At 47.7% G+C, this 17,713-nt stretch overlaps 1 long non-coding RNA gene across 1 annotated transcript; it reads left to right on the top strand.

Moving 5' to 3' along the window:
• The first annotated feature begins 12,829 nt into the window (after positions 1–12,829).
• LOC122385105 lies at positions 12,830–15,883 on the top strand. The gene is made up of 3 exons (XR_006257158.1): positions 12,830–13,187; positions 13,427–13,562; positions 15,117–15,883. It is a non-coding gene; the product is annotated as an uncharacterized LOC122385105 (long non-coding RNA).
• The last annotated feature ends 1,830 nt before the right edge of the window (positions 15,884–17,713 follow it).

Here is a 17,713-nt window from a genome sequence, read left to right as displayed (position 1 = left end):
GAAGGAACTCGGTAGTAGAGCTGGTAGAACAGGGGAGCTTGAGCGTCTTGGAAATGATCCCGAGAGAGATCTACATAGAGGGAGATCCAGGAGTGATGAGAGATCCAGATAGAGATCTAAAGATCCACCTGAGAGAGATGTAGAGGTCCTGAGATGGAGATGATCGATCCACCTGATAGAGATGTAGATATCCAGATCCACCTTGCATACAAATACATCTGATGGAAGATGCTTTTTAATTTAGAGGCTTGATGATTCTGTCCATTGTATAGACCATGATAAACGAGATGCTACTTCACTGCTCGGATTAGGGATCGGGGATCCGATCAGCTGAAAAGATTGCTAAATCTTTCAACTCGTACTTCTCACAGGTTGGAAAACAACTGGAGGAACTGATTCCCCCTAGTCATATCGACCCATTGGGAAGCTTTCCTAGTGAAATAGGAAATACACTATCATCTTTCACAGATACAAATGAAGTAGAACTTGAAGAAATCGTAAAAGGTACGAAAAATGTTGGCGCTGGGATCGACGGTATCAATGCACGCATATTTAAAGCAACTTTTCGTGTAATACGTAGTTACCTTGTATATCTTATGAATCTTTGTTTACGACAAAATGTATTCCCTCTGCCCCTGAAAAGAGCTGTTATAAAGCCGATTTATAAATCCGGAGACAAACAGAGCTTTAACAATTATAGACCTATAAGTATACTGCCTTTTATCTCGAAAATACTGGAAAAACTGGTCTTTAATCGGCTCGATACTTTTTTTAACTTCAACGATACGTTATCTAAGTATCAGTTCGGTTTTAGGAGTAATAGAAGCACTTATATGCCTCTAATTTTGGTTCAGGAGAAGGTAAGCCAAGCTTTTGAGGCAGGCAATGTTGTCTGTGGCCTATATCTTGATCTACGAAAAGCGTTTGACACGGTGGACCAATATGTTTTACTAAAAAACCTATATGCTTATGGTATACGTGGAGATGCGCATAAAATGATGACTTCGTATTTGCAGGATCGTGCCCAATGCACACAAATAGATCATGTCCGATCTAGCTTCCTCCCAGTAGACATAGGCGTGCCACAGGGCTCCATTTTAGGACCTCTCCTTTTTCTTATATACATTAATGACTTTCCCACTATATCTGACGATTTTACTGCGTATCTTTACGCAGATGACACGGCAATTTTTATAGAAGGCAAAGATGAAAACCATCTTCAAAGCATCATCAATGTCACCATGCCTAAAATCACAGACTGGTTTAAATCAAACAGGCTTTCACTAAACACTGACAAAACAGTTTGCCAATTGTATAATATTTCTAAAAGTGATATAAGTGTATCTGTTTCTCTCTCTGGTGTTCATATCACGTTCGTTAAAACTGTGAAATATTTGGGTATGTATGTGGATGATGATATGAGATGGAAATCCCATATTACTTATCTTACTCATACGTTAGGTCGTAACGTAGGCTTGATAAGTCGAGTTAGGCATTTTCTTTTGCCTAAGCAGCTCATACTTTTGTACAATGCACTGTTCCAACCATATATTAACTACTGTTGTATGCTTTTTAGCAATACACATGTAACTTATATTGAGAAGCTTGAAAAACTACAAAAGCGTGTAGTAAGAATGATTGATGGACAAGACAGATTTGCCCACACTGCACCCATTTTTAAGAAGCTGAAGATCCTTCGTCTGAGAGACGTGGGCAAGCTACAAATGATGCTATTGATGCATAAAAAGTTGAATGGTACTTTGCCCACGCCTCTTGACGAACTTTTTACTGTTTTTGAACCGCTCCGAACCACCCGTTCACTTCATCACTTCCAGGAAACATTTACACACAAATTATACTGTACGCACACAGTACGTTGGGCTGGACCCAGGCTTTGGAACCAAGTTATGGGGCCAAAGTTCCCAAACCTACGAGATGTTCCAACCTCCAAGAGACATATCAAAGGTCTCTTAAAACAATTTTTCTTTGATTCTTACTGAACTGACACAATTGACCACGCATTTTATATTACAATAACTTTATACATTTTCATGCTGTCACAGTTCACCCCCGCACTGTTTTTGTCTGTATATTTGTATACAATGTGATATAATGAAGGAGACCCATAATGCCACTGCGTGTTTACAATAACATAGGTATTATGCATATATACCTAAACCAGAGCGAGAGGTGGTCTACTTCGATGAATCGTTATCTCACTATGCCATCATTGAATTTTGACCTCTTTAATGTATTTGTGCTTTCCATTTTTTTTTCTTTAGTTACGCTACCGTGTATTTTCCTTATATCTTTTTCGTGGAGTCACTCATGTATGTGTTGTGTTCGCATTCTCGAATTCATGTTTGTAACAACATGATATATTTCGACCGCTTATAAACTACGTAACAATACGTAACACTTCAAATAACGCCCTGACGTTTGCCCGCTGATTTGAGTTCGCTGAGCAACAAGCTTGCTTAGCTCGGCGGCTCTTTTCAGTGGGCATTTGACTCTGCCGAACCCAGACCAGATACTGTCCCCCCCCCACTCCGCAAAAATGTGTGAATGCGCTGCACGATTAACCTAACTAACCGATGGAATGACTGATCCTTTGGCTTATTCTTAAATGGGAAGGTGTAGTGGTCAGTCAAGCTACATTTAGCCTTGACTTCTTTGCTTCTCTTTTAAGCCATATACCATACTAACAAGGGCCTTACCGCGCTTATTCCAGCTTTGATTTTGTTTTCTTCATTCTCCTAGCAGGGAGTGTCGCGACTTGATGTATTATGTTTCGGGGTGGTGTTAACGTAAGGTTCTATGTGTCGCGCGGGTCAGTGGGTGGACACTCCTGGTCGTCTATTCATGGGCGGCGGCTTAGAAAAAAAAGCTGGGTTTGCGGCACAGCTGGGCAGGTGAAGGACAGGGCATTCGAAGTCCCGATGACCACTGCCAACTCATGGGTGGTAATTACATTGATTAATTGAATGTGATCATTTGTCCAGTCACCCATTCCTATATCACTGGCCTCCCCATTAAGAAAATTGCCCACTTTATTCGTATTAGCGTTGCTAGTTTACGTTGCCCTCGAGAATCATTTGTTCGACTGCCGTAACCGAATTCTACCAAATTCCTATCGGCCTTACTCTAAGATTCATGCGTCATCATTCTCACACCCTTGCTCGCATTACGTTCGCATTTCATGTATTCACCCAAATTTAATTGGTAGCCCCCGAAATTCCCTCCGATAGTGTTAGGCGTCTTACAAACCATGGTCTCCCCGGCTAGATAAATGTCTCTTTCCGAAATCCATATGCATGCTCCGCTAACCGGCGACAAAGATACTTATCGCAGGGCCGTCCAGAATAAATGCACAAATATCCACCCTACTAATTTATGGGATTCACTACACGTCCGATACTTATGGTACACACATACACGATTTATATCCGACTTATCTCTCTACCGGGAGAGATTACCTATGCCCTCTTCCAGTCCGCGTGTAACATTCCCGTTCACGACCCAGGGACCACAGTTCATATCCTGGAACTATCCTTAACCCGCGCACCGACGGGGGGGCGGATATCCGCCCCCCCCTGAGGTTTTTCGCAAATAGCGGGAAAACTGCGGCACGTAGCGCCGCGAAATTTGGTACGACTATTCCCTCATCAATTTTACACATGGTGTGCAAGTTTGAAACTCCTACCTTTTAAGGTCAGGTCAGGTCAGGTCACTTTGAATGACCCAACCTCAAGTCACTTTTTTGCAACTTTGTCACCGTGCCAGAGCTACAATAGATGTCGGAGGCCTTTGAAAGTCGCAGGATGTTATTAGGTCATTAGTAGCTACAATTTGTACATCTCGGAATTTTGATATCGGTGACCTAAGGTCAGGTCAATTTCGCGACCTCCCCATTATAAGTCAATGGGGGAAAAATCAACTCCCTGTTTTTACCACTAAAACGGGTCGGAATGGCCCCATATACCATACATGACTTCATATACGATCAACCTTCACTACCTTTAGGTCTGTTTTACTGTTGGGCAGCTGTGAGGTCATGTGACGTCATCAAAGGTCACCAAAGGTTTTTGGCCAATAACTCCGTACAGGAACAAGATACAGCCGCGTGGATGGTCTCATTGTGTTCAGCTCGTCAAGACGCATCGAATGATATACATGATGACCTCGAGGTCACGTGACCTGAGGTCAACCTTTGACCTTGACCTTTCGAGGTGAACATATATATCATTCGATGCGGATTGACGAGAGGATCACGATGATACCCTTAGTTTGTTCCTATCTTGACTAATTCGAAAGTTATTCGAGAAAAACTCTCTCCATATCTAGCGCCGCCATTTTGACTTTTTCGACCCCTGTGACGTCATCTTTGACCTGACCTGAAAATAACCTTAGTAAAAATTGTAGATCTTGACCGTGCGTATCCGATGCCGTTTACCGCTTGTCGCTATCTTGCTTCGTTCTCGAGATCTCAGGGGGGCGGTCATCCGCCCCCCCCCGTCGGTGCGAAGTTGGCGCAGACCCCCCGTCGGTGCGCGGGTTAAACCATAGGATTTACTCTTCAAGGCCTTACGTGTCCTGGAGTACATTCTTCCCTCCCCTGAGGCTGTCCAGTACCGATAAGAGTACCTTTACGAAATAAGTATGAGGACTTATCCGGGACACTACGGCTCGCCTTATCCGCCCTTTGGGTGACTCACCCCTGACCTTCGGCTTCTTGCCTTTGGCATAACTTACTCTCCACTGCATACTGTGCCAATCTTCCCCTTTCCCTCCTGCCGTAGAAACCTCCCACTGCCTTCTCACCCAGTGTTACCTAAGCGGGAAAATTAACAGTGGCCGGTACCACTGGCGGAAAAGTGCACATGCCCTACGTACGTGACGGTGTGTCCCTCTTATTATTCCGGTCTGGACGTGGGTTTAGAGAAGTGCATCTGTGTCCCATACGGTCATGCTGGTAAACGTTACGCCATAGGAGACGGGCAAACAAGCCGTCTGTGCCTCACAGTGCCCTGTGTCAATATTGGTGGAGTAATTATTGGCGCTAACTCGCAAGAACGCGAATAACAGAAACGCATTATTTATCCGACCTAATCGTAATCTCAAGTCCTAATTGCTGCTGCACGCGTGAACCTAATCATCAGTTCTCGTATACAATCCTAGCAGACCTTGAACCGCTCTTGATTTAATCAGATGATCTAGAACCAATAAGCACGCACCGATCTGTCGTCTGGTTGTGATCCACCGTATCATAGTGATTTACTGAATGCTCAAACGGAAATGACTCCTTGAAACTCGTTCGATAGCTTCTGATGGGCTACTAGTTACCTATACAAATTATCTTTATAGAGTGCCAGAATATTTTCATAGGGGTCCCTAGCCTTTCATAGAAAATCTAATTTATATCATCCTATTAGCAGTAAACAATGCACATCAAACGAAGTGCAGTCCTAGATATCATATAGCATGTCATATTTAAAATTATGCATTAACTGTTTACGTTCTTATCCCGTTGCAACTTTCCACAACTAACCATGCTCCTATACGATGACCTTCACCTACCGCACGCGCCCCAATTACGGCTAACCCACTGCCCCTGTTGTGGCTGCTCCTCGCGCCCTCTGGCGGCTCAACGCCCGCGTCGGGAACGACGAATACCACGGCCACCGGCCGGCGCCGCGTCGACACCGTCAGTCAGTCACGCCGCTATGGGCGCGTATACACTCACGGTGCAGTGCTCGTGCGTGTTGTCTCTTCTGGCCGGGTAGATTCACCGGATGTGTCAGTGAGTGTGAATCTGGTAAAATATCGCTGCAATATCTCCCTGTTCGACATCTCATCAGCTCCATTCCACGTAAGTTTTTTTTTTTAATTTATTTCCTGTCCCATTTAATCGTTCCCCAACAAAGATGGTCCTTTCTAGTATTTATTCTACAAAAGCACAACGATCGGTACCTATATTAGTCGCATATTAGTTCTAACCACAAACAATTCTACATCTACCTGTTACTCGACATTTCGCAATTTCAATGATGCAAAGTGACCATCTAAAGTCGCAAAGTGTCAAACCGTCAACCTCAAACCACTGCTCACAACTCTGCACCTAAGTAACAGAAGAAATTCCGCCGTAAGCTCAAGCATTCGTATCTGTCGAAAATCATAACTCATAGCCATATTCATAGATCGATCGCATGAATCAGTCGCCACCTTAACCCTCGCATGTGTGCGGCGTTTTCCAGCTTCTAATGTGTAGGGGGGGGGGTCGGTTGGACCCCCCCCTTGCCGTTTGGCCCCTGATCGAGCTAGAGCTTCGCGGAAAAAACGAGCGTGTTGCCCGTGACGAGAGGAAGCCGATGATACCCAATTTTAAGGTCCTAGGTCATTGGTTGACCTTCCAGGTCAGGTCAATGACCCAAAGTCGGGAAAATCGGGACCTATTAGAAAGTCGTAAAGTGTGGCTGCTAAGGGGTTTTTCGGGGTGCTGATCACGAATATCGTGTCAGTTTTGATCACAGATGATGTCTTTAAGCATTTAGACCAGGTCGGGTCAGGTCAGGTCAGGTCAATCAGTAGGCGTCGTGACGGGTATTCGTAGTACGTGTCAACCGCCTCTGACAGCTTCGTAACATGTTACGAAGGCACCAAAACTACTTCGTAAATGTTTAAATGGTTGCTAAATTCGAATTCAGCTCCAAAAACTAGCCTAGAAACATGTAAAACTCGAAAAAGTGAACCGAGGTCACCCGAGGTCACCAAAGGTCAATGACCTGACCTGACCTTCAGGTGACCTTGACACCCACCCTAATGCATGGGAGCAGCATCAAATCACATGTTTGAACGTTTGAAACCACGAAAAGCTTGCAAACGCGCGGCTAATGCTAGCCGACGTACGCCGAATCGCGATTCCGGCCAAACATGGTCTCGGAAAAGAGGTCACAGGTCAAAGGTCATTTGGGTCAGGGTCATAAAATTTTCAGGGTAGGTGTCAAATTGATCAATGCGAGGGTACTGAAAGTTTCGTCGCGATCGGCCGCTTTTTACGCGAGTTATTCGCGAAAAACCATGGGGGGGTCCATCCGACCCCCCCCCCCCTACACATGCGAGGGTTAAAACATTACATTCGCTTTCAACCGTATTTACCTGTTCAATAATTGATTTCGACTTCGCAATTAATTCCTTCAGCAATATTACCAATAATTTCGCAATGCAACTTTTAGTGAATTAAGCACGAATCTACACCATTAATTTCACAAACGAATTCCAACCACTGAACTCTAATATATACTGGAAGGAGCATTGGTGACTTGTTTTTGTCTATCGATTTCCGCCATGTTGTGTATACCAGAAATATAAATTGCATGTACGGTAGCAGAGGTGCAGTTTAGTGAGAGGTACACTACTCAAAAGTGCTGCTGCTTCATGCTTGCAGTTTGATTGCAGTGATCAACTTTTCAAGACTTTGGTATACACAACATGGCGGAAATCGTTAGACATTCTGGCCCATATACGGCCAAGGCGAGTGCCTCCCCCTGATTCCAACCTCAAATCGCACTTGACCACCGCCGATTATAATAAATCGAACGAACCAGTTTGGCCAAAGACAAAGACATATTCAATGTTGTCACGCATCCTGTCATCAATTTCAGCGTTCGTGACACTGAGCTGCTTGTTCAAATTTTTGCATCTCGATTCTCGCTCCCGGCCTAATCGCGATGTATCCCGCAACCCAACTGACAATAACGTATTTACTGGCGGCTCTGACATGACCTCACAATTCAGATCCTAATATGCTACTAGGGTGTCTGCACCAATAAGTTCAAAGTAATTTAAGTTTTCCAATTCCAATTGAGAGTGCATTTTATGGCAACCGAAAATGTTTGGCAGTCGTCACGGCACGGCAGGCTGGGCAGAGGGGGGGATCAAGGATTGGGATTGAGCAGACTTTTCAACAACACTCACATTCTGGAGTTTCTCTGTGCTTCCGCTTCTCAGTGTGGTCACAAGCGTCGGCGGCTGTCCTCGGTTCTGATCGCTCGAACTGAAGAGGCTTCTCGCGGGTGACCCCCGGACTGACGGCGGCTCCCAGAAGGCGTCCCCGGCTCCAGCTGCAGACTGTGACTCTCGGCTGCTCGACTGTGACTCTCGGCTGCTCGACTGTGACTCTCCCTCTGGTTGGGTGGCGCACCCTTTTATAGTTGGGGGAGGGGTGACTGCCACGCCCTTGCGCCGTCATCTTCCTCTGCCTTCTTCTGGTGGGTGGGTCCGTAAGATGGCGCCCTCTGTCCTGTTTAGTACCTTGCTCCTCTGTGCCTGCAAGTTTTGGCCGTCGAATCGTCTTCGTGTTGAGTGGTTTATTAGGTATTTTTGTAATCGCTGGCATAAAACAATCCCCGAAAGGTTTGTGATTTTCGAGTTTTAATTTTGATTCTTCAATTTCATTTTATTCAAACTTTTGTTTCCTTCCGTTTCGTCTGCCGCCAACGCCCCTTGTGACGTCACTCTTGCTCCGCCCACTGTACCGGGTGTGGCCGTAAGTCAGCGCCTTCTTCCTCTGCGGAGATCTCTGGAACTACCTCATGAGGCCATTGTGAGGTCGGTCACCCGGTTGTTTTGCCAGGGTCACTCACCCTGGGTTGCTGTGCCCGACAAAGGAGGCTGTGTGCTCCAGCCGGCATCCATCCTTGACACTGCTCCATGATCTGTTGACATATCTTACTGATCCAGCGTTATTTGAGGAGGTTCGGATCGCTCATCCTGCGGTAGCTGTCTCCATAGGCGGGCGTTGTAATGAGAGTTTAACGGCTGCCCATTGCGAAGACCTCTGGGACTACAGCGTTTTTGCTTGCCGTAGGATCTTCCTGGTTGTGCCATTCCCACCGTGGGACTCAGCGCGGCGCAGCTGTTGTGGTACCTGACAGAGTACGTGACAAGTGACAGAGTACCTTAACGTGCTCGCTCGCCGCCGCCGCCGCAGTCCTGACGTAGCTTGTTGACTCAGCTGTGCCTCGACGGTTCGTACTGATGTGACCGGCATCGTCTTCTCGCAGATGTGTCTACTGCGGGCTATTCTCACGGACAGTGCTCGTTGGGGGAGTTGGAGAAAAGTGCTGAGTGGGGATGGCGGGCCTGGTGACTGGGGGGTAGTGAATGATGGAGAGGGGAGGAGAGCGCAGCAGCAGCGCTCCGCTCAGCTGTGCGTCACCCGGTAGCAGCGATGGGTGTGTGAATGGAGGGCTAGGCCTGTGACCGGACTGCGAGGGGGGGGGGGGGACTGCCGGACCGAGCCGTGCCGAAAAGATACAACGTTAAATGTTCAAGATGTAGCGTGCTACATTTCCTACACAGACGGCTAACGCCGCAACATAGAGGTCTCCAATACGGGTACGTCTCGGTATTTAGTCAGCACGTGACCATTCGCGACGATTGAGGGTGATTGAGGCCTACCAGTCTGTAGACAATGTCCATCGCTAACTGGACGCACAGTCAGCAAGTGACACCGATGATTTGTCGGGAGTCAATCATTGCAAGTTTATCCTCTTTTTTGTCAGCTCTCAGGAGTGAGCCATGTGGCCAAAACTGTGTGGCGCCAAAGTGGCCATCAAAAAGGTCAAAGGGTTAGAAAGTTGGTAAGCAGACTTTTCAGTATGGATTACCAGCTGTCTAAGAGTGTTCTTTCGGGGTACATAACTCAAGGTTACTTAAGCTTTGCTTACCGGAGGGCTCAAAACAGTCAAAAACGTCTTAAAATGGCCAAACATGAGTTTCGTTATGCCTGAGGCTAAAAAAAAAAAAAAACTAAAGGGCTGAGGACATCAACCAGGTCATCTGGACTAAATAGTCCACGTTCGAGATGAAACACCCGTCCAAACCCGAAAACAACCCCATAAGGGCGAAGGGGGAGGCCTCCGTTTCGTCCCGTTATGTTCCTATGCGAAAGGCCAAGGTCACGGTATTGTGGGGTTATAGGCGTCCAGACGCTGACCAGGTTGCGATTGGTGTCCCAGAAACAGCTTTGGGAAGCATAATGCTTTTCCAAGAACATCTGGGAGGAGTTTCAACCATCAAGCTGAACTCGAACCGCGAGTATGAACACATTTATAGAGGAGAAAATGGCATCCGAGAGGTCGTAGGCCCATCTTCAGGCAAGACAGTGCATCAGTGCACATGTCAAGCAAAGCTTAAAAGCGGTGCAAGGAGACTGTGACAGGCGTTTGTGGCAAGACCACATGCCAGGCACCTCATCGGATCAAAATTTCATAAAAATTTGTTGGTTATGCTGAAAATTAGGCTCGTCGAAGCGTAGCGCTGTTCCAGCCTCGAGGAGCTCACGACGCATGTCAAGTCAGTCTGGATTAACTTTAAGCCTGCTATGCAGCCAAACATGCTGGTTGGCATGCCGCAGCATGTGTTCATGTGTTTGCCTATTAAATGGGAAGCACATCGAGGGGTCACGAATATATCAAGACGCAATGTACTCTGTTTCACATGCAAATATAATGTGAGAACGAACTTATGAGACACCCTGTAAGGGCCAATATCAGCATCGGAGGGTCCCGCACTGGATTCGGAAGATCCGATAACGGCCCTTTTATGGCTTGCATTGGCCTTTGGGGGGCTATCTTGGGCTCTGAGGGCCCTCTGCTGGCCTCTGAGGTCCAACGCCAGCCCATGCCGGTCTTTAAGGGCCCCACACTAACCCCTGAGTGTTCCATGCCTGCCTGTAATGACCCACATTAGCCTCTGAGAGCCCAAGTCGGCCTCTGATGGTCTCAAACTGCCATTAGGCCCTTAACCCGCGCCCTGGTGGGGTCTGTTTATAACGCGACCTGGTGGGGGGGGGGCTATTTTTTGCCCCCCCCCCCCTCGTATCTCCGAAACTACTGGACGGATCCGCAAAATGCAAACGGCGTTCGAAAGGTCTGTCAAATTTGTCGATGGAAACCAAATTTCATTGACCTCGGGGTCACCGATGACGTCACAGGTCAGGTCAAAGATGAAATGTTTCACCGTTCACGGGTCATCTAGGGAATGTGCTATAACACCGAAGAAAACGCATTTTGTCGAGAATCATCGATAGGGCGTCAGTTGCCTAGTACATATATTGCTATAAGAGGTCACTGACATTACCAGGTCAGGTCACAGGTCAGGTCACCAAGGGTCACAGGTCAGGTCACATGAACATAACTTTAGGTACTAAGGTTGTGCGATGCATGTTTTATGGCCAATTTTTCATTTCCAACTCAATGGTGTTGGTTATAAGACTATCAGGTACGGCTTAGGTCACTTTCTGGTGGAGGTCAGGTCAAGGTCAGGTCAAAAAAGGTCAAATTTCAAAGTTGATATTTTTGCATAAAATGGGTATTGATTCGATGCAGCTCGTCACGGGGAGTCTAATGGTGGTCTTTGTTTTGCGCTATGAGGTCTAGAATTGCAAAAAAATTGAGTTTGAAAATTTAACGTCATCAATTTTGAACAGTTTTTTCGCTGTAACTTGGCCAAAAAAAGAGGTATCGATCTCAAATTTGGTATGTAGATAGAAGGCGGTGAGGACTATCACATATATTCCGGTTTTTTCGAAATTCAAAAAACTTTTTGGATTTTTCGGCTATTATAATCAAAAAATCTATTTTTTTATTTTTGGGGGTCAAAATCCAAAAATTTTAAAAATCCGAGATAGCAGTTTTGTAGCCCTGTCAATTCTACAGCTTTTATGTCTTTATCGTTTTTCTGTATTTGCAAAGCTATAGGCCTGACAGCTCTTCCCGCGAAACCCTTTTTTGGGTCGAAAACGGCAGAACATGACGTCACTCTGACGTCATTTCCGGCCAACCTATCATAGCCTTTGGAAAAATTTTTGGTCACAATGTGTAAAATTGATGTCCGGGAGGGTACTGAAAGTTTGGTGACGATCGGCGCAGCGGTTCTGGAGATATATCGAAAAGTCTGGAGGGGGCAAAAAATAGCCCCCCCCCCACCAGGGCGCGGGTTAACTGGTCTCTGAGGGCCCAAACCGACCTCTAAACACACCGACCTCTGATGGCCCAGTTTCTGCCCTGGAGACCCAAGACTGGCCCTTACGTGCCTCTGAGGGCCCGTACTGGCTTCTGAAGGATCGATGCCGGTCTCTAAGGACCCATACCAGTCTTTAAAAGCCCCACAGTGACATCTGAGGCCCCACGCTAGCCTCTGCGGGTCCCAAACTGGTCTCTATGGGCCCCAACCAGCCTATGAGGTCACTAAACCGGCCACTGATGGCCCTATTATGTTCTCTGGGGCCCAAGACTTACCTTTGGGCGTCATGCACTGGCCTCTGAGGGCCCACACCGGCCTCTGGGGCCCCATAGCACCATAACGGCCATCAAATTACCACAGTGGCCCCATATTCCCAGCCAGCAATTCGGTTGGGGAAGGTGCGGGGACAGTGTTGGGGAAAGCTTGGGGAGAACGTACAATGCCCCTATCGGATCGGGGGACGGTCCGTGTTCCCCATCCCTTCCCCGACTGTATCGGTAATATGTTCAAAAGACATGGGGAAATCATACCGATCCCCGTACGGGAAAAGAGCAGCATTCCCCAATCAAACCCCACTGTTGGGGTTCGGTCGGATAAAAGATCAGATTCCCCGTACGGGGAAGGGTGCGTTATCCCCGACCCATTTTCTAGAACAGTTTGATTGGGGAAAAGTAGGGGAACTGTTGAAATTCCCCGCTCGGGATTTTACACTTAATCCCCAGACGAATCCCAACCGCCAGTAGGAGCAGTGTCGCCTCAACACAGCGAGGGAGGGGAGGGAGGGGTAGCAACGACCGGCCGCCGTCGGTTCCGTCCGCACATCTGGTTGAGGGGCGTCTCCTGTCCCCATCTGTCATCGTGAATGGGGCCGTGCCGACGTGTCAGACGGGACGAACGGGGGAAGTCGGTCCAGAGTCACTGCGCCGCGCGGTTGTGGGAGCAAGCCGTGGGCTAGGTACCGCTCCAGGTCAGATCATGGTTGGCACTGAAGAGTGCGGCGACACTACAGAGCTGTGAACGAAGACGGTGAACGGCGAGATGTGGTGACCGCTTGTCTGACCAGTGCCCAAAGTCGTGATCTACCGCTGGGGTCAGTGCGTGAGAAGCTGGACTCGGCACCGACGGAGGACGCAGCTCGACGAGGAAGCTATGCTGTGTTGGTAATGAACTAAAACACTTACTTGTAACGAATCCATGACAGATATAAAATGACGATACTAACTCAAGTTTATTGTAAAAGACAAAGCTTTCGATACACACAATATCTTGATCACTGTCTGGGATATGCAGAATATGACGTAAAAATGAATGAGGTCATCAACCTCCGTCTGAGATTATCCTTAAATTGCCCGGACAATATAATGTCATCAGCCTAATGCTTTATCTGCTTCTGTTCTAGAGGGACGTCTGCCGGTTACGACCGAAAGGTTTCCGACGGGACTTGGCAGAACCCACAACAGCAGTATGAGCCTGGCGTGGAGTTAATGCGTAATTGCTCGCATGAGCAACCGAAGAGCGACTTCCAGGCGAAGCTGGTAAGCAGTTTATGGGGGTGGGGGTTAGCTTAGAGCTGTTGAACAACCTGTCCTTCACCCAAGTCTTAAGGCTGAGACACACTCTTTCTACAGCCAGAAAATCTCATGCGAGAGCCCATTAATTAAATACATGAAATCACGATCGCATCAACCGCTTACAGGGATGTGCGAACGATTGACGCGATTGTATGTAATAAATGACATGCATTTTGAATAGGCTCTCGCACTCCATTTTCTGTCTTCGGAAAGAGCCTGTTTCAGCAGCTCTACTACACAGCTCTGCTTGTGAAAGGGACTTCATTGTTATCTTGATAAACTAGCCACCGATTTTAACTGTCAAACGGCGTTCATTTATCTGTCAACTTCGTAAGGCGTAACATAGACGTAAAACATTTATTACCTAATGACTTTTCCTGGAATGAGAAATGTTTAGAAGTACAAATTTAATTATTGAATTTTTATTTCCTGTTTTTACGAGCGAGCGAGCGCAGCGAGCGAAGCGAAGTTTTTTCAATATAAGGGAAAAATCTCAGTATGAGCGGCCCGGCCCGGCCCGGCCCGGCCTGTAACGCTTTTGAGAGGCTTATATCTCAGCAACCGCTGGACCGATTAGCCTGCGGTCTTTTTTTGCTGGGTAGCCCCATCCCTTCTACCCCGTAATTGACTACTTTTGATACACCTCAGTGACCGTCGTGGCACGTGCCACGTGAAAAGTCAAGGGTGTTCAAGCTGTTTTGCAAAAGTAGTGATTTTGAGAGGCTCATATCTCAGCCGCCGCTTGGGTGATTGACTTGCGGTAATTTTTGTAGGGTAGCAGCATCCCTTCTACCAAAAATAGGATACTCTCGATGCATGTGGGTCACCCCCAGTGCACGTGCAAAATACAACAATAAGAGGTGTTAAATTTGTTCCCATTTTAATAACTCGGTAATTACTGGGGCGATTTCGCTGAAACTTCACTTGGCATACAGGTAGGCACCCACCAGGCAATGCATTCCCATGTGTTGCGGTTAGGGTGCTACTGCACGTGCGCACGTGCAGGGGGCGCTTCCAGATCTCGAGAACGGCCGGGCCGATTGCGCTCAAATTTGGTACACGGTTGGGGACCAGTTAGTAGGGTACCGTGCAAAAGTCAGTTTGGACCCCATTTGCACGTGCGCACGTGCAGAATGCCGCTTCCAAATCTCAGGAGTGGCTGGGCCGATTGCGCTCAAATTTGGTACACCACTAGCGACCGGTTAGAAGGGTGCTTTGCACAAGCCCGTTGGAAGTACCCTCTCGCCCTTCCGCACGTGCAGGGCTCACTATCTCGCTCGCTCGTTCTTCGCCCAAAAGGCGTTTTACTGGTAATTAACTATTCAAAGTATATCACATTCAATTTCTAAGCACTTTTCGTGGGGAAAAAAGTTATAAATAAGTGTAATTTCATAAAATGGCATTCAACATGTTTCAGCGCAAGCTGAAGTTTCTATATAAGGACATTCCATGTAGTAGCTAGCTGTAAAACCTGATTAACATACCTACAAGTGCACATATTTTTGTTTTTGTCCACAGCCGCAGAATTCCTGGAGATGCGCTGGGACATGGATCATAGCAAGGTGGCTCTCAGCGGCAGCTGACCGCTGAGATGTGTCTGAAACAGCCAGAAAAAGACTCGAGTTGTGGTTCCAGGGCACTACCGAACAGAAGGCGGGACCAGCTGTAGGGAGCCTACAGCAAAGCCGTCGTTCTCAATCTGCTGAACAGACTCCTGCTGCAGAGGAAAATTGGGGTTCGACATGTTAGAACTGGGGTTAGACCTGTTACCAGTGCTCGTGTTCGTCACCTGTTGTTTGTCACTGCTGTGCTGCTGCTGTACCTATGTCATGCTTGCCACTTGCTAAGCGTTCACAATGTTTTTTGACTGAATAATAACTTTTTTAGTGTTTGTCTTGATTTGTAACGAGTATATCAAGTATGTTAACCTTTCATCAAATGAAGGACTCCACATAAAAATAGTATAGGCTGTGGTGGTACAGACACATACCATGCTTGGGAGACTATTGTGTATTGATCTATTGTGTATTGATCTATATATATATTGATTGGGAGACTATTGTGTATTGTGTATTGATCTATTTTTTTATAGTCGTTAAAGCATCCTGAAAGTCTGGAAATAAACAGGCATGGCCAAATGGATTGGTTCTAATTATTTTCCCGTGTGGTTTTATCGTTTCCCTATTGCGGGAAAACAAGTGGACAATTTTGTTTGTATGTAAACCAGTATGTGTGTACAAATATTTGTATGTTTACAGACAAAATAAATAGTCATTGTCAATTTAAATGGGACCCGATCTGTTTCCCAGTGCGTTTTTTTTTACTGGCTTCTCCGTACGGGGAAAAAAGCAGACAAGGCAGTGGGGTCATTGCCAAGTCGGGGAACGGCCGGGGTTCGCGCGGGGAAAGGTCTGGGAACGTTAGGGGAAAATCACGGTTTCCCCGATCGGGGAAGGTCTCCAGTAAGCATAAACCCGTACAGCCGGGTAGGGGAATGTGCGGGGCTCGCACAGGATCTTCTTGGGGAAAATGTTCGATAGCCCCGTACGGGGAACCGACCTTAACAACGGGTTTTAACCATAGTCGGCGCGGGGGTAGCTTGGGGGACGCTTGGGGAACGCTTGGGCAGTTATACCGTTTCCCCGTACGAATCCCGCACAAAGTTCCCCGTACAAAGTGTCTCAAATCCCAAGCGAACGCTCCGTTTTCCCCAGGAGAACGGTTGGGGTTTCCCCGAGCCCGCCCCAAGCTCGCCATAGGCCTTCCCCGTACGGGGAAAGCTCCGATTTGCTGGCTGGGTTACCATACCGGCCTCAAAGGCCTGTATGTTAATAATGGGGCCCCTGCAATAATGGGGCTCGGGAGGCACTGGGCCTCCCGAGGGTCGACAGGGCCTCTTTGCCAAGCTGCCCCCCCCCCTCAAACGCCAAGTCTGCGACCGTCCCTGCATGCATAGGCAGAAGGATGTGGGCACGCGTTTCATGATCGAACAACATGCCTACTACCGCGTAGCTTCTTCGTTTTTTTTTTTCCAACTAAATATTAATTATTCTCCCTCGTTTTTAAATTAGAGTGGCCGAAATCCAACGAGGTACGCAGATTTGGGAGTAGGTGGGTAATGCCGACCAGACTCAAGCAAAGGTTTGTGGCGACGCCCTGGAAAAGTGTCCCTAGAAGTTCTGAAACCGTGGTGACGCCACTGGCAACACCTTTCAAAGAAGCCCGTGGCAAATCGAGAGAAAACTCATCGCTACGTTTCTGCTGTAACATCCCCGTCACTTCCCACCCTCGTGGGTATCTTCTGTCCTCTGAAAACGTTGTGACATCGTCTATCTGTTTACATACAGGACAGGGTCGCGGACGGAGGCAGCGCAGCGGTCAGTTGACCCGGCTGGTTTGGGTCGACACGAGTCGTGCAAACAGTGGTGCCCGTCCCGTCCCGTCCCGTCCCGGCCGGCCGCGGCGCGGCGGTGGAGGGTGGAGGTCGCGCGGGCGTCGATACGACCGCTGAGTCACAGTGGGGCGGCCATGGGGCCGGCTGTTCCACAGCGGAGAGGCGACATCGGGACCGAGACAGCGACGGCACGGGCGTCGAGGACGGGACTAAACAAAACAAACTGAACAACCGCGACAGCTGAGATTCTGGGGATTCCATATAGAATGATAATGTCAACATTTACAGGGCCGAACCGAACGGCGCAAAATGAACTGTGACTTCGCCTGTAAGTTTTTTAAACACCATCTATTCATCGTCTATTTAGCTAAACATGAATCCTAAATTGATCATTTTTTATTCACCTACCTAAAGCGTGAATTGTTTTGCGACTAGCGGTAAAGTTCGCACGCGTGACAGTGCAGTGTGTCCGGGGGCCGGGGGGTTACACACCACAAACGGCCGCACGTGCTCAGCTAGCCGTCGGCTTTTATTTCGGTCCCAATCTACGGGATTACACGGCATGGCGGCGCGTGTAACGGCGGCACGGGGTCAGCTAGCAGCCGGTCTCTATTTCGGTACCGAGCAGCCGGCGGCGCCAAGGCCCTACCCTCTCACATAACTAACCATCGGTGCCTGGTTTACCGGTATCACAGCTCACCAGCTCGATGGGCCGTATGTA

This window comes from Amphibalanus amphitrite, unplaced genomic scaffold (assembly GCF_019059575.1).
Source record: "Amphibalanus amphitrite isolate SeventyFive unplaced genomic scaffold, NRLGWU_Aamphi_draft 000208F_arrow, whole genome shotgun sequence".
Lineage (NCBI taxonomy): Eukaryota > Metazoa > Arthropoda > Thecostraca > Balanomorpha > Balanidae > Amphibalanus > Amphibalanus amphitrite.
This window is presented reverse-complemented; position numbering and strand designations above follow the sequence as displayed.